Here is a 12,719-nt window from a genome sequence, read left to right on the forward strand (position 1 = left end):
TGACCACAGGAGAAGGGACCACAGGAGGGGTCCCTCATCAGGGTGGCTGACAATGCTGTGGGTCATCAAGTCTGGTTTCATTTTTGCATTCAAGGGAATTTTGAGAACTTGGCATTTTCCAGGATTCTTCCAAAAGAAAAGACAGAAATTCTCTTATTAATCAAAGCAATAGTCAAATCAGAGAATTCACCCAAACCCACAAAGACCTGAATTATCATTTGTGAAAGACCATTGTTTCTGGCCACATCAAACAAAGTAACTGGATAACAGTCAAATGTTTATCTATTTGTAGGACTGAGCCAATGTCTACAAAAATATTTAAATTAAACACAGATTCCTCTGAACTTGGCATTTTCAGTTTAACTAGTGGATCACTTTTTATCTAATCCACTGACTCCTAATTAAGAGAAAAGCAGAGAATTCTTAGTAACACAGTTCTCTGTCTCCCAAATGGTTATAGGATCTCCAGATGGCATACTGAAAGGTATGACAAATGCAGGCAGGCCTGGAAAACAAAGGCGTTTGAAAGCCAAACTTAGATGCTGCCCAGCAAGGTTTGAGTTAATAGCAGTGACAGAAAACAAAACAACCCCTTGTGACTGGTGCTGGGTTGAAAAAACAGCCAGGTCACAGGACCCATTCCTGCATGCCCTGAAGCCATCAACAGCTGGAATTGTGCTGGGAACCTGGGAGGCCCAGCCTGGTGACATTGAAAGGCCAAGTTGGAGGAGGAGGTGGGGAGGCCAGCCAGCTGCCCAGCTAGAGACAGGATGCCTATAGAGGGGGGAGGGGGGAGGGGGGCATAGAGTCCAGAGTCTCCTTAAGATGGCACCCCCTGCCAGCACAAATGCCCCCTCACCCAAGAACCTGAGGTCTCTGCCTCCCCCAGCCCCCTGAGCCTCAAATCCAGGATCCATGCTCAGAGAGGCTGCTTGTGAGGTGTATAGTAGGGGGAAAAATCACACGCTCTGCAGAAGCAGAGCACGGTGCCACCCTCTAGCTGTGTGTGTTGTTGACATATTGACACAGGTTCTCGGCCTCCCTCAGTCTGCCTCCATCTGTGAGGCGCGTAAAAGGATGATTGAATGCTGACCTGCTTGGAAAAACCGTGTTCTCTGGTGGGCACTTTGTCAGAGCTACAGTGTAGACCTGAGGAGATAGAGGTGTGTAACTCAGGGACAGCCTGGATATCCCCCACAAGAACAAAGGGAGTGGCTCTTGGATGTTCAGGGACCAACTAAAAAAAAGAGCTACTGATGGGCCTGGGGAATACTGAAGCTGGGACATCCCAAATCAAGACATGACCCAGACAAGGAAGCCAAGTCAGACTGTAAAGCAGAGGGAGGAGAGTGTTTGTTGCACTGCGCTGCGAGAGAAGGAGTCAGGTGAGCATGGCAGAGCTGACTTGCTTCACCTTTAAACTTTGACCTCATTTTGCCTTTCCCAGGCTTGGTTTCCTCTCTCCTTGGAGATGTGGTATCAAGTATTGACTGTGATAATACCCGGTAAGAGTTTGGTATAGTGTAGCTTTTATTTTCATAAGACACATCTTTGACTTCCTTCCCTTTTGCCATAGAGGTGAGGATTCCTCTACAAACTTCTCCTCACACAGTAGCAAAAGCCCAAGGAAATATTGGGGTTCTCCCCGCACTTTTTCCAGAAACCAACTGGACTAAGCAAGGACTTTGCTTCTCCAGGGTTTAGTTTCTCATCTGCTAACGTGTGGTGAAGACACATGATCATTAGGGCCACTTCTTGCAAAAATCTACAGAGTGGAAAGCCCGGTGTTGCATGAGTGACTCTCAGGAACACGTATTCATGTACCTGTGTAGTTTCAAGGCCCCAGAAATCATCATCTGAGGGGGGGTAACAGAAGAATTACCTCAGTAACTCACTGTTATTCCCTGGATAGCCTCCTAACAAGTTCAACAACTTAGTACTAGAAAGTCCTAGACATACTTGGAAAATGTCATTCCTGAAAAAAAAAAAATGTTAACTAAGAGTCCAAATAACATTAATTCTACTATGTATAAATAATACAGGAGACAAAAGTTAACACTGACCCCCTCCTTTCCTGTTACTGGTATTTTAAAATATGCAAAATAAACAGGAGACAAAAGTTAACACTGACCCCCTCCTTTCCTGTTACTGGTATTTTAAAATATGCAAAATAAAACCAAATTCATAAAATGCCTGAAATCTCTCTCCATTGCCATTTAGACTTGCTCATTGAGGATACTACCCCATTTTCATTAAAGGATTCTTCCAAGACTTCTCCATGTCATCTCCCTCAACCCACAGTTAGCAATGTATGTCATTTGTTTTCCTTCCTTGGCTCTGTGACACATTCTGGAATTCAGCCTTTGTTAAGATTCTGTCCCAAGGAGCTTGATAGATAGTGTCTGGCAATTCCCCGGGGACTTGTGCTCACGCTGTGAGACTGCTATTTTAACACAGACACCAGAGCATTTTACACAACTCAGAGGAAGACTCACTTGTCGCTCTTCGGTCCCAACACTGACAGGTCCTGCTGTTTCACAGATGACTTATTTGCCCACAGCTAATGGGGGAACGGGAGGGGGCTCAGAGCCAGTCATCATTCCAACACGATTTCCCCTCCATCACCAACTGGGGGTCTAAAAATTCAACTTAGTTTGGCACGAACTACTCAGAGCCAACGCAGACTTTACAGATTAAGGACCGCAAGTGTGCCCCCCCTTCGGTGTTAGCTGCAAATGGGGACCCAGCCAACCTGCACTTCTTTCTGACTGTATGAGGTATTCCCATGACACCCCCCCCCCAGGTTTGATAATTTGCTAGAACTATTCACAAAATTCTAGAAAGCAACTCTACTTACAATTGTAGTTTTGTTATCATGGATACAAATGAATGGACAGATGAAGAGATAGAAGGTGTGAATGTGCAGAGTGTCCCTGACCTGGTCAGTCATGCCACACCCCTATACCTGCATTTGTTCACCTACCTGGAAGGTAGGCTAGGGTGATTATTTCAGAGTTCCTATCTGTGACGTTTTTGAGTACAGAAAAAGCAGGCATGTCACTCTGGCTTCCTGGCAAGTCAGAGGAGGGAGGCTGTAAATGCTAATCCTTGGCTGTGTTGGGATCAGCTCCCTCCCATCCAGAATGTGAAGGTGCCTGCTAGGATCCAGTGCATGGACATAAACTCAGGTGAGGCCAAGAGGTGCTCGCTGTGAACAATAAAGACTCTCCTCTCAGGAAATTCCAAGGGTTTCAGGAGCTCTGTGCTAGGAACCAAGGACAAAGATCAAATATCTGTTTTTTATAATGCCACATGGGCAGAGCCGGGCTGGACTGCTGTTCTGCTGTGTGTCACCTGCCCGCTGGGCAAGGCATTCACTCCACAAGCTTCAGGCTCCTGACCTGCCAACATCACAAGACACCCTTAAATCTTCCTCACAGGTAGGTTGTGCACATCCAGAAGAGCGTGTAAAAGGTGCCAAACAAGCGAGTTAAAACTCCCCAAGAGGAGATTCTATTTCACACACACTAGTTGCTAAAATCAGAACTGGGGCTCTCTTTACAGCAGATGGAGTGCACTCTGGTGCTAAAAGGAATTGTTTATCAGTCTCTACCAACTTACCTATGACTCAGCAATGCCACTCAGGCATTTACCACAAGAAACAAAACCTACCTCCAAGAAAGAGAATTGTACATAATGTCCTTAGCAGCTTTTCTTCTGAGCAGCTAGAGAAAAGAAAAAAAAACAAACCTGAAAACAACAGTGAAAGGACGGTGTGCTATTTTATGATTCTATTTATATGAAATCTAGAATAGTCAAAACTAAGCAAGAGAAATAAAAGTAAGAACACAGCTGCCAGTGTTTGACTGGGAAGGAGTGTGAGAGCTCTCTAGGAGACTGAAAATGTTCTATATTTTGTTTTGAATGGTGATGAAACAGATAGGTACAATTTTCAAAATTCTCCAAACTGAAAGCTTAAAATTTTTAATTTTATTTACCTCAATTTAAAAAAATGTTAAAACTATGTCATGGTGATAGACCTAGAAACTATATGGAAGTCTGTCTCTGAGGAAGAAGAGGAGACGGGGGCTAAAAGGAAAAAAGTGGGGGTCCAACCCTGAACTCCAAATTTGAATTAATTGCAGAGACTTGCTTAAAGAGGGTTCTGAGGCCAAGTGGACACTGGTCTCACCTTGTCTCTCTGTGAAGCCGATGGAGAGTTCTATGAACAAGTCTGTCTAGACTTGTTCAGATAAATAGGGCGGGACAGATAGGGTGAGGGGGTGCTCTGGCTGACAGGCAGAGGGAGAGATGCAGAGGGCCAGGAAAACATCTGTACAAGCTGCATGAGCTGCAAAGGACTCTGCAGGACTGAGAGATGGACAAGGAACCCAGGACGCTGGCCTAGAGCAGGCTGATTCACATTAGACGGAGTCATAAGCAATATTCTAGAGAAGTTACATTGTCATTCCCCCCACACACACACCAAAGGGACTTCCTCCCATTTTAACTCCATGTATTTGGAGATAGAAGAGGTAAAGGATGAATGATTGCAAAGAAAACTTCTACAGCAATCTGTACATTTGCCACCATAAATCTTACCAATCTCTTGGACTTATCATGGTAGAAAACCACAGGATAATTTTAAAATAACGTTTTATCAATTTTGGGGGCTTTCCAAAGACATCTGGACTTTGTTTTCCATAAATGAAAAGGATGCCTGGATTAAAGATTGAAAATTTGGGTATGTGATATTTTATATTTCAATTCCACAGACATCTTTCTCCATCCTTGACAGTTCAGGTTCTCAGACACTGGACTAAACTCTAGCACTTGCTTTTGCCTGGACCTACACCAGAGAACAGCTTTTTAAAGTGTGCACAAGCTCGGCTGTGAGATAAGGAAATAATTTCTATTTGGAGGGTCTATTCTCCATGAGCTCCTGACTGTCAGACACAGCCCCTGATCTAAGAAAGACAGAAATTCCTGCTCTGAGATGTGACCTGGGCATCAGGAATGTTGCAAGGTGATTTGTATATGTGCAGTAGAATATAAAACCCAAAGTCTTAGGTGACACATAAGGAAAAGAGTGAGCCTGGATTTCTCAGAAAGGCTGAAAGATCCCACTGCCTGAGTGTTTGTTGAGCCCACAGTGTTCTACCCACACAATCCTCTGGGGTCATAAGTGCTGGCCCTGGGGTCAGGGCTGGCTCATCAGCATACAGAGCACCCCTGCAGCTGCCCTGGGAGCTCAGGTTGGCCTGCTCCCTGCGCTGCTGCTGTCTCAAAGTCTCCCCTGCTGCTCTGACTTCCCACATCCTTGTCTGCACTGTGAGTCCAGCTGGTTTCCCAGAAGGCCCTGCTGAGGCTTTTCAGTTCTTCCTGGTCGATTTTCTGGGTCATATTACCTAGGCAAGGCATTAGCAGCCCAATTTCTGAGAAAATCAAGGCCTCGGTCCTCTAGGGAGGCCCAACAGTGACTGGGAGGCACAGGCAGCTAAGACATCCTCAGTGACTGAGAAAGTGTAGAGGAAGTCCAGCCTGACACCTCCCTGGTGAGGAAGGACAGGAGGGCTGTTCCGGAGCAGGAAGTTTCCCTGATGGCTGAGCCCAGAATCTGCATCTCTAAGGAGTTCCCAGGTGATACTGCTGTGGGTCCTGAGCAGTCTTTGAGGACCACTGGTTAAAAGCAGGGGCTTTCTACCTTTCCCATAACTGCAGCTTTTCTTCTAATACGAGGTTTCTCTGCAACATAAAAGAAAACATCCCAACTTCTTGGCTTAGGTTCCCCACCCTAATCTTCTGCAAAAGGAAGACCATGCAGAGGAAAGATGGAGGGTGCAACAGGCAGAATAATGGCCCCCCAACAGGCCATGACCTGTGCCCTGGGACTTGAGAGCATCATGTTGTGTGGAGAAAGGCAAGTATCATTGCAGATGAAATGAAGTTGCTACTGAGCTGACCTTGAGATAAGGACATTCCCCTGAGTTAGCTAATTGGGTTCAGTGCAATCCAAGGGCTTACTTTTTCTCTGGGAGATGGGAGGAAAGGAGAGGAATGAATATAAGAGGGACTGTATCACACCTGGAGGCTTTGAAAATGGAGAAAGGGGACATAACTGAGGACAGTGAGCAAGGAAAAGGGCACCACAGTCCTACAGCCACAAGGAGCTGAACACTGCCAACAGCCTGAATGATCAAAGAGCCAGGTCCTCCACAGGGCCCCCGAAAGGATCACAGCCCTGGCAATACCACGAGCTACAAAATGAGCCATGTGGAAGTTAGCCCAATGAAACCTGCATGGGGCCTCTGATCCCCAAAAGTGTGAGATCATTTTAGGCCACCACATGTGAGGGATTGTTACTGCTGTGACAGGAAACCATTAGAGAGGGGCTGGGAGCCATAAATGGAACTGATGTGTATTTCACATGATTTAGTTATCACAATGATGCTCACAATTCCTTAAGAACCATATCTTTTGTTCTCCATATACATAGTAATGGGGATCCTATTGCAGCCCCAGAACCCTGTGGCCCTTCATCCCACTTGTGTTCATCCTTTTGGAGCCCTAGGGTGGTGTCCTATTCCCAAAGTGTCCAGAGTCCCACTCTATACTCTTTTGGGTCAGGTGGAGAAGGTAGAAATTACACAGGCAGAGACTGTAAGAGGAAGGGTCAGAGAAGCGAGGCGTCACAGGGAAAAGCAAACAGAGAAAATGTGCTCTTGAAGCTGCTTGCCAGGCTTTTAACATTCAGAAATGCAGGTAAGAAGTGACAAAAGAGGCAGTCAGAGTGGGGAAGAGCATGTAGGCAACCCCGCTGCCCACACAGCATCTCCCCAAAACCTCCAGTGCTATGTTCAAGACAGCCCAGCCCATCACTACCAGTTCTCAGTATCAAAATAGCAGGAAGCTTTCCACCATGAAAAATGAGATGGTGCTAGAGCGGCAAGCTCGCCATGCATCACCACCAAAATGGCGACGGCAACTCACCCTCCTTCCCAGCCAAGGACACAGCTCACTAGAAGCCAGCGAGGAGTTGCCATCGTGGGTGAAACCACGAAACCACGACGGGCATGGGCCCTCTGTGAGCCAGGAACAGGCACGCACTTCAAAGTTGAGATGGCCAGCTGCAGTGCCCTCTCCATTGCCAAGACCGCGCTCTTGGGACTGGCATGCTTCCTGGAAACCACTTCTAAGAAGTCTCCTTGGACCAGCTCAGCCTTATCGTTCTTCCCCTTGACACTCAAGTCCTCCAGCTTTTAGGATTGTTGATTGCCATAGCCCTTCTATATAGAAGTAGTTTTTATTGGCAGGTGAATAATTCCAGTATATTTATAGGTTAAAAAATCAATAATTTAGCAGCATATATGGTATCCTGATGGGGTGAGATAATGTTTTTCTGTATATGCATAAGAGTCCGAACATTTTATATCGCTATTTTAACATCATTTTATCTCTATTTCCTTTTCCAAAATACATGTTTATTTTTGTCAAAAAATAAAATAACCAAGTGGAAAATGTCAGCAAATGAGTCTTACAGCAGCAAATAAGCAAAAACAACAAGAACACAAAACTGTCCCATTTCCCCAATTCTTTTCCCCAGTTCCGCTCCCCAAAATGAAACATGGTCGAGTCTTCTGGCAAACTCTCCTGACATTCACCTTCATATTTTTTTTTGGCACTATGAAGTCACGTTGCAATTTTTAACTGATTGGCTACAAATTTTCATTTTTGATCTTTAACTGATTGGCTATAAATTTTCATTTTTGATCTCCCCATCACCACTCTCCTTCCATGTTGCTGAAATCTAATCATTCTGAAGGCTCATTTTCCTCACTCATGGGTAATTCTCTTGAGTTACATCTCCCGGGCTGTCACCTTCTGTCTGTATTTCTAGAACTCCTCTAGGTCAGTAGAGGAGCCTTAGCCTTTTGCTTCTATTTTCCTTTTCAGTTTTTGGGATTTTCCCTTCCAACTATTCTATTGGTTTCATATACTTCATTTTTAATTTCAAGATTTGTGTGTTCTGCTTATTTTCTGTTGTTCTCTGTCCTGTTTTCTATAAATAACATCTCATATCTGTCCCAAGGTAATAATGATAAGTTTTATTACTTTTAAATCTTCTGTGTGTCCTACATTAGCTACACCTCTTTTTCTGGGTCCTTTTTTTCTCGTTGTGTTGAGCCTTCTCTGTCAAAGAGCAAGGTTCCATGGGGGTTCAACTGCTCTATTTTCAGATTTCCAATACCCCTCATTTTAAGCCCCAAGACCAGCTTCTGTTCCTTAGTTCTTGATGTCCTTGAGTGCTGAGCCCTGCAGGGATTTGCAGGTTAAGTTCTTGCTGCTCACAGGAAAATCCATTGTAAACAAGTAGCTCCAAGCTTCCCAGTCTCTATAAAATCAGTTGTCTCTCCTCCATCCTCCTTCACTTGAGTCCCCTTTTCTGCTCTTGTGACTTGAAGTGAACGTTTGAAATTCTCATACTCTGTTGAGGTGGGAAGAACCAAGTATTTATCACTAAATAGTCATATGTATCTAAATGCCCCTTTTAAAAAATTAACCTGTTTTAATTTAGTTACATCAAAAATACATATAGTTATATACCACTGTACCAGATGTGTGGATTAGCAACAGCATGATAGTGAGGGAGGGAACAGAATCAAATGAATAAAATGTGGACTTAGCACTTACGGAAGTTACAGATGGCTTTGAGTGACTTCTGAACAAAATTCACTGACAGGCTTCTCTTTTTTCTTGACAGAGCAATTTCTTCTGAGAATAAATTAAAACCAGAGACTCAGAATGTTCTGAGGCACTGTCTCTAAGACCACAGACTTGGAATTGGAAGTGGTAGCTCTCCCTTCCCCGCCCCCATAGTTTTATCTCCGTCCTTAAACTCCAGGGTGGGTGAGGTTTTCTGGGAGAACACAGCCAACCATCCTCATGAAGGAGTCTGTGTTCTTTCTTCCGAGCCCCACTGCGACGCTGATGGATGAGGAAACCCCTTCCTTGCAACAAGAGCAGAGGGGAACCCTGTTCTCAGCAACGTGGTGTCTTTGACTAAAATATTGTTTCCTCCACACATTGGAGTCACCTCCTGGGAGCACTGGGGAGTCAATCTTCTAAATGCTACAAACCTGGACAGGTGTTTAGTCTCACTGCGTCCCTGAGAGAACTGAAATAAGAGAGCAATTTCCAGAAATCTATGGTTATCAAAAGCACCAAATCAAGAGAATGTTTAAAACATATCTGACCTCACATGGTAAATCTGTCTCAGCGGTGCCCCCCGGGAGACCCCGTTGCGCCTCGTAGGGCTTGCTCGGCGACAGGCGGTCCCGAGTCAGGCTGCTGCGTGAGGAGGCAACCCCTGACCCTGGCGCTCTTCTCTCTGGAGGAGTCTGTGGCTCCTCAAAATGGCCCAGTCTCATGACTCTGAGGATCCCTCTCATTATAGACAAAACAATACCTCAAAGATGTGGCCCCTCCGCTCTCTCTTCGACGTTTAAAAACCAGTTGAAATTGATGAAAGGAGGAGAGACCACATTCGGTTTGCAGGGAAACAGTGTTCTGCATGCAAGCTTTTTGATCTTGACTGGAGATGAGTAGAGAGAAGAGGTGGAAGGGAAAATCAGGGGTCAAGGGTCCAACTTCCCAAATGACAGAGTAGGTTAGTAAGTGAAAGTACAAGTTCCTCCCCTGACCGGAAAGGACAGATGAGGGGCTGAGTACAGTGGGAGGGCTGTAAGGGGCTTGGGGGTGCTGATCTGAGGATCTCTGTTTTTTTCTGCAGAGACCAAAACTAGGCATGAGGTAGCAGAGGGATCTTAAGAGGTCAAATGCCTAAACTCCCTACAGGAAGTTGTCTCCAGGGGAAATCCCCTGCTTTGAGTTATGCCCATAAACCTCCTGGCATTTTGCAGAGATATCTTCACCCCCAACAGATGAAGATTAGCCTATACCCACATTTCATCTTTTCTTGACTTGGTGAGCTCCCCAGAGCCACCCTGGGCATCTGGAATTTTTGTGCTACTATTAATGGTGCACAATTTATGGCCATCCCATATGGCTGGAAGTATCTGCCAAGCATCTATTTATAGCAACACACAAACGCTCTAACCAAGGCCAGGAGGAGGCTCAGCCCAACCACAGGGGCACCCCTTGCCATGGACCGCCATGTCATCAGAAGACGTGGGAGAGCTTCACCAAGTCCACTGCCACCACCTCAGACCTAGGAGCAGTGAGGAAACCACCAGGCTTCCACCCAAAGCCACCAGAAGGGCCCGCGTAGGACTTTGAGGATGGGCTCTCACTGGGCGGCTTTATGAAGGCAGGCACCTGTGACGCCAGGGCACAGCCGTGGTGGGGGCGGGGGGGCTGAGACCAGCTGGCGCCTCATTTAGTGTGAGCTTGAGCAAACGCACAGAGCCCAATGAGACTGTTTCCTTGTCTGCAAAACGCAGATAAGCGTGGGGTGGTAGAGAACACTCAGCACAGCACCTGGGAGGCAGCTCACGCTGAGCAGGCTCCGACAATGATATTTGTCACTGACATCACCACTAATTTTCACACACCAGAGGCAAAAAGTTTTATTAGCACACGGTTTGTATAATTATAAATGTATTGGAGTGTATTTCCAGGAGACTGACCAAGAAGGGTACTTTTGATCCAGTGATTCTACCCCAGTAAGATGCCCTACAGGCCTGTCTTATACATAGGGGGAATGTCCAAGACATTTCCTATCAAGTGTACATCTGTGCTTAACCCCCCTTCTTGTGCTCCCCACACCACTTCCAGAGAAAACAGGAATCATGGCCAGCCAAGCAGAGGAGGAAGCAGGCGAGGTCAGAATCCCCAGCTCTTCCTTTGTCTTCCAGAAGGCTCGCCTGGTACTGGCACTACATAGAGTACTTGTCTGGGTTCCTTCAGGAATCTTAGCATCTGGAATCACAAACTCTGGAGTTGGGATGGTCCAATCAATGCTTGAGAACTTCCCACAATGCCCCTCCTCAGTTTGCACATGAGCTCCATGGAAGCTGAGAATTCACATCTTATCAACAGGAGACAATCTTTAGAGCTAAAAGCATTTCCCATAATGTCCACCTACTCGTGCCTTATAGACCTTTTTTATAGGTGGGGGTCCTTGGGGTACAGTGGAAGTGGAAACTGTGCCTTCTCCATGTAAGATAAGCCTCACACCATCATCGTGGCCACCAGGACCCACACTCTGCTCCCTCCACAGCTATAATCTGAGGTTCCCTTTTTGCTGCTCAAAGTAGTCTTCCACTCTCTTTATGCAGGTTCCTGCCTCCCTCGGCTAATCACAGATCTCTTGTCCTTCCTGCACTAGGCCCCTGCCCATTCCCTGCCTCTCACATACTCCCTGGGGCCCTACTGATTTCTCCAGGAAATGCCCCTTTTTTCCTCTGGGCCCATTAGCAACTCAAGGTCAGACCTGGATGTCTGGGAGCTTCACCACCTTCTCAGCCAACTTCTATTTTTGGTCTCTGGCCCTGGGTTCCCAGCAATCTTTTCTCTGAATTCTGAGAAGTCTAAGGAACTGGACTGCTCAGCCAGATTTCTCCTTTCCCCTTGGAGCAACACAAATGACTTATTGGTGGTAAGAGGATCATAAATTCAGCCACAGTGGTCTTAGCAGTTTCTTTAAGGGAAGGGGAGGCCTCTCCGAAGCTCCTCTGTATTTTGCTTCCACAGTAAGCCTTGCGCCCTTCTTCCCTCCCTCAGAAGGGGCAGACCAGTGAATTGAGGCACCTTCCGGAATGGAAGAGCACCCCCAACCCTCCAGCTTTGTGGTTCTCACTCTCTCCAAACTGAGCCCAGCGCACAGTTTCTTAAGCAAAAGGCCAGAACCATCATTCAGTTCAGACACCACTCACCTGTCAGGGAAAATGCTTTCAGCTGTAAGAAAACCTAGTAACAGGCTTAATGAGGAACAGGTAAGGTTGGCAGCTCTGGATCACACCCAGGGCCCAGGGTGCCACCCTCTCACCTAGCAGTCCCCATGGGCTGGCTGCCCTTTGCTTCCACCTCCCTCAGTACCAGACAGCTGCCCACCTCACCCCAGGGAAGCTACACAGCCCATCTTGTTAAAAATGAGGGACGTGGCCCTCCCTGGTGGCGCAGCGGGTTAAAGCACAGCACTAAGAAGCTTAAGCCACTTCTGCATGAGTTTGATTCCCGCCTGCCCTGGAGGTGACCACATGGTGTGGCAGACCTCTCCTGACCCGCCCACTGCTCCCCTCAGCAGTGTACTTCATCGATCTGCCTGTTCTGCTCCCCACTCTGTCTCTGGTGAAGCCTCTTACCGCCCCTGAGCCTCTGGCCTGTACCCCAGTTCTGTATGCACAAATAAATAAATCTTTAAAAAAAAAAAAAAAAAATGAGGGACGTGTTCCCAGAAGCACAGCAGCTTACGCTCCTTCCAAGCTGCCTAACCAGATCCGGGTCACATGCTCAGTCCTAAACCAGAATCGCCAAGATGGAGCAGGAAACAGGTTGAACAGACTAGGCTGACTGAGACCTGAATGGACTCCACGTCTTCTGAGGGAGCAAGAGTAAGAGGCAAAAGCAAAGCTGCGGCGATTAGCAAGGAGGAAGCAACAGGGCAGGCAGGAGCGCCCCAAGAACTCAAAGAGAACCGTCCCCCGCGGCACGGCTGCCCCCCACTGCAGCAGTGCCATCTGTGCAGGGCAGTGTGCAGG

This window comes from Condylura cristata, unplaced genomic scaffold, assembly GCF_000260355.1.
Source record: "Condylura cristata isolate star-nosed mole 26May11 unplaced genomic scaffold, ConCri1.0 scaffold00011, whole genome shotgun sequence".
Lineage (NCBI taxonomy): Eukaryota > Metazoa > Chordata > Mammalia > Eulipotyphla > Talpidae > Condylura > Condylura cristata.